Genomic DNA, 13,428 nt, shown 5'->3' on the forward strand with positions numbered 1-13,428 from the left:
TGGTAGAGAAGTTAGTGGGTGTCCATTTGCCTTCAAAGTTTACATGCACACTTCTAAATGTCATCAATATAATTCTGTTTAAGTCTGTGCCTATAGTATAGTCTCTAAGGATGTGACTTTTTAGTCTGTAAACCCTTAAATCCACCATTAAGCATCAAAATTTGTAGCTTGTCAAACAAAATTTGTTTCTTGTCAGTTCCTTCTCTCACCCTTCTATGTGAAGAAAACAGAATTTGACAAGATGACTATAGTCAAGAGTATTGACATAAAGTCACTTTAATGGTTTTTTTTTTTTTACTTTTGCTTTTGATTTTTCATTCAGGAAACCTATTGGTGGTTGATAGATATTAGAAACTGCAGTAAAAAGAAAATTGATGTTGCTTATAAATACTTCTGAAAATGAACACATTTAAAATATTCCGTGTGTGGCTTCTGTCAGCAATTGCAAATATCTTTGTATTTTTTAGTACTAGACAAAAATTCCAGCATCTCTAGAAAGTGTTGAACCTGCCTACCTCCAGGAAGGAGATTTGATTGCATACTAGTGCCTAGAATATTGGCTTATCAGTGTGACAAACATATATAACAGTAAGGCAAGATGTACATGGAAAGGGAGTATATGGGAACTCTCAATTCTTTCCTCCTTATATTTCTATAAACCCAAAACTTCTCTTTTAAAAAAAAAGTCTATTCAATTTTTAAAAGGCTCGGAAAACAAAAAGCGCTTTCCTAGTGGCTCAGTTGTAAAGAATCTGCCTGCCAAGCAGGAGAATCGGGTTCAATACCTGGGTCAGGAAGATCCCCTGGAGAAGGAAATGGCAACCCATTCCACTATCCTTGCCTGAGAAATCCCATGGACAGAGGAGCCTGGCAGGCTATAGTCCATGAGGTTGCCAAGGGTCAGACACCACTTAGCAACTGAGCATGCAGCAGGAAAAGAAAAAAAAAAAACACTAATTTTTGAAGAGATAAAAAAGTGAAATCTAATTAAATTGTGGTTCTTAGGTATAAGATGGAGTGATTGTTTTAAGCATTAGCCTTTACAGTTGTGACAGTTTAAAAATAAACAAACCTAGTAAGAGAAAAATATTGCAGGTCTCAAATATTTTGATTAACATAATTTTTAATACTTGATAATTTAAATTTATGCAAATATTAAACTAAATATAAATCCCTTATGTTTATAAAACTAGGAAACAGAAAACCACAAACCAGAGAGAGAAACAAATCTAATAAAATTATACTTCCCAGCATTTGTTAATGTGCCAGATGACATATTGTTGAAACTAATCACTGCTTATAATGTGAATATAGTTTTACAGTAAGCTACAAGGGAAGAATGACCATTGAAAATGTTGTTTGGTGAGCATGGAGTTAGAGAGGTAAGTTTGAATTCATTATCATTTGGTTCAGATGGTCTGACATGCTACCCTCACAATACGATGAGGGTTCTGTGAATGTGTGGGAACTGCCTGCCTTCTTTCAAGTTGGTGCTGGAAGTCATGAGGAGAGCCCCCGCTTCCCCTGGTAACCCCGCTACTGCACTGCATTAATGAACATTGTGTTCATGACTTAATAAAAGTCTTTTTTCCCTTTGCATTCTCTTAGAGCCTGAAAGCCATTCTATTAAGGTAACTGAAAATCTATCTACCAAACAGGACCAGTCTACTGATTAACTGTTTCCTAATAGCAGCCCTGCTTCCCTGATTTTTGAGTTCTGGGGTCTGCCTCAGTGTCTCCTTTATGCCTCACACACACTGCCACCCTCTCCCACTCACTGTCAGCGGAGGTCTTTAATAAGCCAACATATGTTCAATCATTTCTCATTTGGTGTCAAAAACCCAATTAAAACGTTGATTGTCTACAAACAGTAGCAACTGTGATGTGACTCTATTCCAGTCGTTGGAACTGGAATAATACATATCTTATGTATTAGAGCATCACATGTCCTGTACTTTGGGGTGGTGCACCCCTGACATTCTATTCAGAAGCTGAGCTAAATACCTGAAACAGAAGTAAATGAACTCATCCTAGATGTAGATGCTGATTTTTCACACATCTCTGGAAAACGTTGGTGAAATTCCTATTTCCTATGAAAAACTCTCCACCTACCCTTCTGTTTTTTCTTCCCCTTCAAAAAGGAAAAATTTTGACAAAGGTTATACACTTCTATCTCCTACCACTTCGTGGACTCAACAGCTCCCTAATGTTAAAATGACACTGGATCCAAATGGCACATTCCAGCAACATTTGGAGCATCTTCCTTATTCTTAAAGAATTCATTTCCTTTGGCGTTTGTGCTACCATTCTCAACCGGATTTCCTCTTATTCATCCTTCTTAATCTTTTGGCATGTCTCCTCCTCCTAACTGTTGCACTTCCTCGGTTATCCATCCTTGTTCTTTTCACTTTCAGGCATCCCTGTTCTCCTGAGTGACAGATTGCCCAGTTTCAGGTGCCACCCAACTGAGTTGAGAGATGCTGAAGGTTTATTTCCAGTCCAAACTCCTATTATAAGCTCCAGATTCTATCATCTACTCTTCACCTTCAGCTGAATCTCCCACCAGCCCCTCAGTTCTGCCTATAACTTTTTTCTCAAGACAAGCCTGCTTCTCTCCTTAAAAGGCATTATTGCCAACCCACTTGTTTAAGCCAGAAATCTTGGCGTCAATCCTTACATGTGTTTTTCTCACTCTGAGGTCTCTAATCCTTAACAACTCAAAACTCTTGACTTTGATCTCTTCTTTTATCTTCACTGACACCATCATGCTCTGGCCTGGTGAGACAGCCTCCCTACCTGGTCCACCTGCTCCTCAAAGAAGGTCATTCTTGCCCCTCCTTGGGAGATACAGACCCAGAGGGGTTGTGATACAACTGGATAGAAATTAAACTAGGGTAGAACCCAGATTTCATAACTTCCAGCTATGCCATGTATCTGGGGATTTTCCTCTCTTTTAGCCAGAAAAGAACGATCTCTTCCCTACCCCCGTTCATCTCTCCTTCCCCTCTTCCAGCAGGGCGTCACACTCCAACTGTCCCAACACGCTCTTAGATCCAACTTCTTGAATATCACACAGACTCCTTTCACAAGGGAAGAGATGTTTAAAGACATTGATTATATTCACAGAAGGGACATTATATTTGGGACAGTGGGAAGATGGTCCATCTTTGGCGCAGCTAAAGTATAGGCCATACTTAAAGATTTCTCAGTTCTGAATATTCTTGAGTCAAAGCCAAGTCTGTATGTGTCTGACTGTCCCAGAAGGGTGACTTCTGCTCATACCCACATCTCATAGCCAGTCTATCCAGCAAGTAGAATTGAATCCACACTATTTCTGAAGTTATGGTGAACTATTTAACTTAAATTGTTGGCTTTATTAATTTGGAACTGCAAATATATTAATCTTATTCTTACCTTAGTAAAAGTTTATTTCTCTTAAATGTCTCTTGTAAAAAAAAAATCATCTAGTAGAGGAGGTATTACAGGAAGTAACAACTATTTATAGGAATTTCAAGGCAATAAAACAATAGGGTGAACTGTTCTTTACCCTTCAACTCCTATTTTAATATTATTACATGTTTCTATTCTTAATTGGGTCACTGACCTGAAATCATTGAATATAGAATGGCTAAGAAGGAAAAAACTATCAAGTTAGACCTGGAACATTCTATATGAGGTAATGTTAAGTAAAAAAGTGGAGACATGGTATTAATTTCTGTATATTTATCAGATACTACTTGCAGAATAAAGATGTGGAATGTTGGAATCTGATGAATTAATCAACTTGAACAAAGCTTTCAAAGGACACAGCAGGGGAAGGAATAATCAGAGAACAAGTTGAATTAAAAGATATTAATTATTGTGAGCCATCACCTCATATTTTTATTGTGTTTTTTTATAGTGAAATCGGTAAAATCTAGTTATATTCCATTATAAAACTATCTATTCATTGTGATTTGGATTATGATTTAAATAAATTTAGATTCATCTAATTCCATTGTAAAGGCTATAATTTCTGAACATGAATATTTCATTTTTTCAAATACTTTTGAAACATTTTTCTAAAGATAAGAATCTCCTTTCATGTGTATTTCTCTATTTTAAATAGCTTTTCCTTTGTTATATGTAGCAATAATCTTTACTGTAGAAAATGCAAAGAATATAGATAAGCAAAAAATAAAAATATCAAATTAACCCATAATCTGCCACTCAGAGACAATTATTATTAGCATTCTCATATTTATATTTCCAGGCTTTTTGCTGTACATGCATGCATACACACATACACAGGTGTTATAGCTAGCTATAAACATATAGATCATCAATTCTCTCCAGCTAAAGACCATCAGGAGCATATCCAGAGTTAAACATTTTGGGCTTATTGCTTGTTGCAATAACCATAGGGAAGGGAAGCTCGGGGCATCTCAGTAACAGGGAGTTTGAAGGGACTTAAGGAGAAAGCAATGGCACCCCACTCCAGTACTATTGCCTGGAAAATCACATGGACAGAGGAGCCTGGTGGGCTGCAGTCCATGGGGTCGCTAAGAGTTGGACACAACTGAGCGACTTCACTTTCACTTTTCACTTTAATGCATTGGAGAAGGAAATGGCAACCCACTCCAGTGTTCTTGTCTGGAGAATCCCAGGGACAGGGGAGCCTGGTGGGCTGCCATCTATGGGGTCGCACAGAGTTGGACATGACTGAAGCAACTTAGCGGCAGCAGAAGGGACTTATGATAGGATTTGGGCTTATGTTAGGTGACTTGAGGAATTTTAAGGGAATACGGCCTTGCTGTAGATTGGAGGCAAAGATAAGTCTATGTTTGGGTATCTTAATAAATGTTACCTATAGGGCAGGAATAATGAATAGAGATAGAAGCTACAAACTGGTAAAGAAGCCCCAGTCACTCATATTAGCTAGGATGAGTTTCTGGGTCATTTTTGTGGCTTGGACAACGTTCATGCTTGTGTTCAGACAAGGTGATGGAGTGGTTTTGTTGTTGTCTTGATCCATCATGGTCCCAGAGTGTTTGTGTTAATGTTCTGTGATCTTGTTTACATTCAACAGGAGAACACAGATTGAGCTGGGAGTGCCCAGCCAGTTTCTGGCTATCAGGACCTGCTTTCTTCTCTTTCAAAGTTTAGAGAGTTTTGAAACTTCCCGAGGGTTTTATACGTGATACTCCTTTAACCTCTAATGAGTATAGTTTCTGTAGGGTTAATGATTCTGTTTCCCTCCTTGCGGCTCCCACAAGCGTCCCTAGCCCATCCCACACTCTGCCTAGGTGGATGGAAAGAGATGAAGGTTCACATGCGGTTGATAGTGTTTTTTCATTCTGGCCAAGATGAAAAGAACTTGCTAAAGATAAAACTTAACTGCTAATGCTTTAGCTTTTTATTGTATTCTATTCTATAGAATATAGATATATTTGTGGGTTTTTTTTTGTTTTTTTTTTTTTGTCTTTTTTTTAATGGCCTCACTGCACAGCTTATGGGATCTTAGTTCACCAACTAGGGATCAAGCTCATGCCCTGTGCAGTGGAAGCAAGGAGTCTTAACCACTGGGTTGCCAGGGAAGTTCCTGCTTTAGTTTTTTAAATGGGGGTATAAACATTTGCCTTGGAGGTGCAATGGTAAAGAACTGCCTATCAATATAGGAGACTTCAGGAGACGAGGGTTCGATCCCTTGGTCGGAAAGAGCCCCTCAAGTAGGAAATGGCAACCCACTCCAGCATTCTTGCCTGGAAAATTCCATGGACAGGAGAGCCTGGCTGGCTACAGTCCATAGGGTTGCAAAGAATTGGACACAACTGAGCACAACTTCCCTGGTGGCTCAGACGGTTAAGCGTCTGTCTACAATGTGGGAGACCCGGGTTCGATCCCTGGGTCGGGAAGTTCCCTGGAGAAGGAAATGGCAATCCACTCCAGTACTATTGCCTGGAAAATCCCATGGACAAAGGAGCCTGGTAAGCTACAGTCCATGGGGTCGCAAAGAGTCGGACATGACTGAGCGATCTTCACCACCGAGCACGCATGCACGTAACATTTAAGACTAAGTTCCACAGTGAGGGTCAAAAGCTGGGGGATGTTTTGCTCCTGGTAGGGAGCCAGGGAGGTCTGTCTTCCTGACCCACTACAATCTCATTTCCTTAAAATGAATCTCAGGTTTCAGAGAAAGTCAGTCACCACATAGTCATCAATGTATTTCTCTGATAAAGTTGTTCATTCCTTCAAGAAATATCTCATTGCATACTGCATTCGTGTGCTGTGGTGACTATAACCCAGCAGCACAGACTGCATGGCTTAATAGAAACTAACTTTCCCACAGTCCTCGAGGTTACACATTTGAGATCAAAGTGTCCACAGTGTTGGTTTCTTCTGAAGCCTTGCTCTTTGGCTTATCATCTTCTTCCCAAATCTTCACATGGTGTACGTACCTCACTGTATGTACCTCAGTCTCCTCTTCTTACCGAGATACCTAATGACCTCACTATTACTTCATTACCTCCTTGAAGACTCCAGCTACAGTCACATTTTGAGGTACTCAGCATTAGGATTTCATCATGGAAAGGGAGAGGCACACCGTTCAGCTCGGAACAGATGCCCACGATGTATCATCATGGCCCCAGGCAGAGTCCCTCTCCTGTGCTGGTCAAAGTCAGGAGAGGAGCCAGAAAGTCAAGAGTGGAAGGCGGTGGATGCAGTCAGTAGCTCAAGTGATGCAAGGTTTTCAAGGGCTGCTGAAGATTGAAATCAAAGAAGTGATGTGAAATGTGTACTGTGTATTTGTATTATTTGGATTTGGTGTGGAATTTAGATTGGAGGTAGAAAGAGCTAATCCAATAGCACAGTGAGGAATAAGGTGCTGAGGATGGCAGTGGCCACAGAACTGTAAAGGTTCAGGATGTACTTAGCTGGTAGAATTAAAGGAATATAGTGACCTCTCGGAAGCAGATATGAGGGATAAAGAAGAATTGGAAACAATTCCCAGTGCTCTAACTTGGGTGATTGGATACATTGTGGCATGATTAACTCAGATGGGAAAATTAAGAGGATAAATAGATTCATAAGGAGTACAATATTGGTGATACCCAGTAGATGGTGAAATGTGAATGTGCAGCTTGTGTGGAGATGAGAGAGCCAGAGACATCATTTTGAAGTCATCAGGATGTAGCTGAAGCCTTGAACGGAGATGAGTTGACACAAGGAAAGCACAAAGAGTAAGAAGAGACAGAAACTGAGAAAAATCAGCACTTAAGGAGAGGCAGGAGGAAGAATGCTCAATGAGGCAGGAGTGTGTTGGAGATTCTCCAGACAGACTGGCACCTTGGAGTTCAAGTTTGGACAGATTCTCAGAGGAGGAAGTGCAAACGTTGATCGGCGAAATGGTGAAAGTGATGGAATGCATGAAAACCTTAGTTCTTCATTGATAAAATGTCCCATTAAAGAAGCTGAGGCCAAAGGAAGACACAGTCTGAGAAACACTTCAAGGTCAATGCTATGAACTAATTGATTTTTCAATCACTTGACATAAATAGTTTTCCTCTGAGTGGATTTTATTTGAAGTTCTATACATCATATATTACTGCACATTAAAAAAATATATTATTTTTTAGAGTACTCATTGCAACCTGCCAGGGATGTATCAGGAACTAATAACTCATGACAACCAAAAATGTTACATATAAGTAAAAAATGCTCCTTGGACTTAGAAATAAGAAATGCCCTAGATATTTTGACTTGAGTATCATCAGAAGAATGATGAGAAAAGCAGCTAATGAGATTCAGAAATGAATAGGAAATGAAGAAATGGACCTAGCAATAGACCCAGATATAAATTAAATGATGAGAAAATGTATATAATGTGTTAACTATCAGAAGTGACACAAAATAGGGACAGATCTTCAATTAATGCAGATTGCTGTTATAGTTGGAGCAGTTACTGGGAGGGAAAAGAGATTGGCACCCACAAGGCATTGCAGAGTCATGGGAAAGTCTGTCTTTTATTATTTGTTAGTTTTTAAAACAAGCAGAACCATAGTATACTTAACAGCTAAGAAGCAGAAGCTACTAAAAAGAAATGGTTAAACATATCATATGGATAAGCAGAGACAAGAGGGGAAGGATCCAAAATATTTGTCTAGACATGAAGAGGAAGAGGTTATTTCCCTGTGAGCCTGGAGGAGCAAAGATAAGCATATGTATGTTTATGGGACAAATGTTTGGGCTTTGCCCTTGATGACAATGTTTATAAGGGTTGTAGCTTCAACTTGTCTGTGGATATTAGAAAAGAAGCAATGCCACAGAGAAGAGACCTGGAGAGGGCAAGACACAAAGTGCTGGCATGGGAAAGGAGGGAATGTCATTCAAGACTGGGTGGATAGAGGCTGTGTGGCTGAGGTGTGGAAAAGGCCTTCCAAATAATAACAGCAACCAATACACTATGTTCTGTGATGTGAACAAAGGCTCTTTAATGACTATGATAATGAATTAAAAACCAGCTATAAAATTTAAAAAGTAAATGAAAACTTACAAAGTGTAGTTCAGTTCAGTTCAGTTGCTCAGTCACGTCTGACTCTTTGTGACCCCATGAATCACAACACGCCAGGCCTCCCTGTCCATCACCAACTCCCGGAGTTCACCCAAACTCATGTGCATCGAATCAGTGATGCCACCCAGCCATCTCATCCTCTGTTGTCCCCTTCTCCTCCTGCCCTCAATCCCTCCCAGCATCAGGGTCTTTTCCAATGAGTCAACTCTTCGCATGAGGTGGCCAAAGTATTAGAGTTTCAGCCTCAGCATCAGTCCTTCCAATGAACACCCAAGACTGGTCTCCTTTAGGATGGACTGGTTGGATCTCCTTGCAGTCCAAGGGACTCTCAAGAGTCTTCTCCAACACCACAGTTCAAAAGCATCAACTCTTCAGCGCTCAGCTTTCTTCACAGTCCAACTCGCACATCCATACATGACCACTGGAAAAACCATAGCCTTGACTAGACGGACCTTTTGGCAAAATGTAGTTAATAAACAGTAAAATAAAAATTCTCACTATGAAGAAGTGAGTATTCTCATTTTACAGAGAAGAAACCAAGCTTCAGTGATTAATTCAAAGTCATTCTGCTAATAACTTGCACATCTGAGATTTGAGTTGAAGTCTGTCTGCTGCAGAAGCTGTGCTGTCCATCCTTTCCTCTGCTGTTATCACACATGGATGTTGGAGTCCCTCGGGGCAGCCGCAGGGCTTAGAGAAGTAGTGCTAATGTCCTTAATGAAGGTAGAAGAATGACCTGAAAGTCTGGAGGAGAAGAGTAGAAAGAGGTGGTCAAAGAACCTTAGCTTCAAAGGCAAAGTAGACTATGTTCATGAGTCAAAATGCAATGTGTAGAGGTGGTGATGGGAAGCTGAGGAGACCCAGGACACGGCTGAGTAGACACTAAGCAGTTTCTACCAGGTGAGCCCACAAGGAAAGCAGCATCCGCCAGGGAGACCCACATTTCAGGCATAGCAAGGAGGTGAGAGAGCACTCTGAAAAGAACAATTATGCAGAATGTTTACAATAGAATGGAGGTTCCAGACAACCATTCAGTAGAGACAGACAGAGCACCAATAGCAAAGAAAGACTTTTCCAGAAGGCTTATTTCCTACTCAACTGTCTTATTTATGTCAGCTATGGGATGATGTCCAAACAGCTTTTTGTCAGTGTTTGAATTTTCTTTGCTGTTTATAAAAGTAATTCAGGCTCCCTCTACCCAGATAACATAGCTTATGCTTCAATACACAAGGCCTCTTTGCCTCTTTTTTCCCCTGCATAGGTGTGATTTCCCTTGTTTAGACTTCTTCAGCTTTTGGTGGCCTTCATACATAGAAAAGCAGTGTACGTGGGTATTTTTCACAAAGAAAGTTTTTTGTTTATTATTTGTTTTGATTTTATTGACTAGATTTTATATTTTTTAATTTTATTTTTTAATTTCACAACTGGTTTTGGACAAACTACCATGATAGTAATTAGAGGTTTTTTTTTGTTTGTTTGTTTTTTCCCAAACAGAAGTGATAAATGCTCATGGTGAAAATACAAACCCTTCAGGGAGGTGTAAAGGAAAACCTGAAAGTTTTTCATCCTTGTTATGGGACAACTAGACTGAAGTCAGGAGGAGAAGGAGACAACAGAGGACGGTATGGTTGGCTGGCATCACCAACTTGATAGACATGACTTTGAGCAAGCTCTAGGAGTTGGTGATGGAGGCCTGGTGTGCTACAGTCCATGGGGTCGCAAAGAGTTGGACAGGACTGAGCGACTGAACTGAACTGAGGCCCAACTCTCTAAAGGAAATTGCTCTTAACAGATTTTTAGTATCGTTCCAAAAGTTTGCTATAGATTCTCATCAAACAAATATTTAATGAGCAACTTCTACCTAGTACAGCACTGGGTCAGAATTCAGGGATTTAAAGGCCAACTAAACAGATTCTGTTGCTTAAAAAAAAAAAGTACAGAATTTATAGCCTAGTGGAAGAATCAGGAGAAAATTAAGAAAACATTAAAACATACAAATAACAGCAAGCAAATAAGAACTATGACTGAAATAAAGATTGCTATGACCAAAAATAGTATGCATTTTATATTATTTTGGAACTTGCTCTTCATCTACTGCCTTAGCCATCTTTGTGGGGCAATATGATTCTAACTCACTATCTGTAGTTGCTGGATGATATTCTTATCATGGTTATATGATCTAGCATTCAACCACTCCCTTGTTGATCAATGTCCAGGTTGTTTCCAATATTTTTCCACTTAAAACATTACTAAACTAATCATCTTTATACTCATACCTCTACATTTTGAAGCATTTGACCCTTTACTGACACATGTATACAAATATTTCCCTCCATCTTTGGAATTTGACTAGGATAGATCGTGCCATCCAATTATTTACTTGGTGACTCATTCAGGCCTCTGAGTTTCCAGTCTTGCTTAAGATAGTCTGTCCAACCTGAGAGGTTCCACAAGTATTTTTCTTTGTGTAATTAGTTTATTATGATCTTTTCACTTTTAGAAAATTTTTTTTCTGTTCACTCTTTTATTTTATTAAAGTAACTATTTTTTTTAATTTTATTTTATTTTTAAACTTTACATAATTGTATTAGTTTTGCCAAATATTGAAATGAATCCGCCACAGGTATACATGTGTTTCCCATCCTAAACCCTCCTCCCTCCTCCCTCCCCATACTATCCCTCTGGGTCGTCCCAGTGCACTAGCCCCAAGCATCCAGTATCATACATCGAACCTGGACTGGCAACTCGTTTCATACATGATATTATACATGTTTCAATGCCATTCTCCCAAATCATCCCACCCTCTCCCTCTCCAACAGAGTCCATAAGACTGTTTTATACATCAGTGTCTCTTTTGCTGTCTCGTACACAGGGTTCTTGTTACCATCTTTCTAAATTCCATATATATGCGTTAGTATACTGTATTGGTGTTTTTCTTTCTGGCTTACTTCACTCTGTATAATAGGCTCCAGTTTCATCCACCTCATTAGAACTGATTCACATGTATTCTTTTGAATGGCTGAGTAATACTCCATTGTGTATATGTACCACTGCTTTCTTATCCATTCATCTGCTGATGGATATCTAGGTTGCTTCCATGTCCTGGCTATTATACACAGTGCTACGATGAACATTGGGGTACACGTGTCTCTTTCCCTTCTGGTTTCCTCAGTGTGTATGCCCAGCAGTGGGATTGCTGGATCGTAAGGCAGTTCTATTTCCAGTTTTTTAAGGAATCTCCACACTGTTCTCCATAGTGGCTGTACTAGTTTGCATTCCCACCAACAGTGTAAGAGGGTTCCCTTTTCTCCACACCCTCTCCAGCATTTATTGCTTGTAGACTTTTGGATTGCAGCCATTCTGACTGGTGTGAAATGGTACCTTATTGTGGTTTTGATTTGCATTTCTCTGATAATGAGTGATGTTGAGCATCTTTTCATGTGTTTGTTAGCCATCCGTATGTCTTCTTTGGAGAAATGTCTATTTAGTTCTTTGGCCCATTTTTTGATTGGGTCATTTATTTTTCTGGACTTGAGCTGTAGGAGTTGCTTATATATTTTTGAAATTAGTTGTTTGTCAGTTGCTTCATTTGCTATTATTTTCTCCCATTCTGAAGGCTGCCTTTTCACCTTGCTAATAGTTTCCTTTGATGTGCAGAAGCTTTTAAGTTTAATTAGGTCCCATTTGTTTATTTTTGCTTTTATTTCGAATATTCTGGGAGGTGGGTCATAGAGGATCCTGCTGTGATGTATGTCAGAGAGTGTTTTGCCTATGTTCTCCTCTAGGAGTTTTATAGTTTCTGGTCTTATGTTTAGATCTTTAATCCATTTTGAGTTTATTTTTGTGTATGGTGTTAGATTAATCCATTTGAGATTTATGTTACATGGCATGAGGTGCTTTCTTCTGAATAAATATTCAATTATATCAGCACCATGGTGAACTAAACCATCATAGATTCATTCCTCAGATTTCCTTGGATCTATTTCTGGATACTCTATTCTATTTAATAATTTATATTGCTATGCCAATACCTGGCAGTTTGCTATAGTTTTATTGTAAGGTGTAATTTCTGATAAAGCAGTTTCCCTTTTCACCATTCTGCTTTTTCAAGAGCTACCAAATGGTCTACTGTATCAGTATAAAAACTCCCTATTGGCAGAGATACGTTTTCCATTTATATTTCCTACTACAGATTTCTAAAACAACTGTTTTTTCCATCATTTAATGTATTTCTATGTCGCAAAAATAGAGAACAAAAGCCACACATGAATGTGTGTCTGACCTGCTATGGCCCACTTATTAGTAGGTGACACTGTCATACATAGCTGTATTATAAACAGTTGAAATTCACATTTTCCCAAAATTAACTGCCATGATTCTGTAGTGTTACTCGCAATGTGTCAAACCCACAAATGTTAAGCCCTCAATGTCATGAACCTACGTAAACAATTTTCATCCCACTGGATTTATTTTACTGGTATGCACAGCCTTCTGAGCCTTAGAATTTCAAGGATCAAATGCTTAAACTGACTAATCCCTTTAATATCTTTTTCTAGTGGTAATTCCTGCTCATACCCACTGCCAAATATTAACCCCTAAAATCTTTAAACAAAACTCTTAGAAACAGAGGTATGAGGCAGACAACTTGGCTGGTTCTGATATTGACATGCGACATGGTTTCATTTTCAAAGCCCTTTTGTGTCACTAACTCATGGAAAACAATGTGGAGCTAGAACCTTTAGCCTTCTCCTATAGCAGCAGATTCTTACTCTGAGAGAGAGATTTGCATTCCATGCTAACCTTCACCAGGGTGTTTGCTTGCCTCTTACACATGTACAAAGAGAAGATCTACTCAACATCTCTAAGGACTGTTCTAT

Source organism: Bubalus bubalis, chromosome 2, assembly GCF_019923935.1.
Source record: "Bubalus bubalis isolate 160015118507 breed Murrah chromosome 2, NDDB_SH_1, whole genome shotgun sequence".
NCBI classification, from domain to species: Eukaryota; Metazoa; Chordata; class Mammalia; order Artiodactyla; family Bovidae; genus Bubalus; species Bubalus bubalis.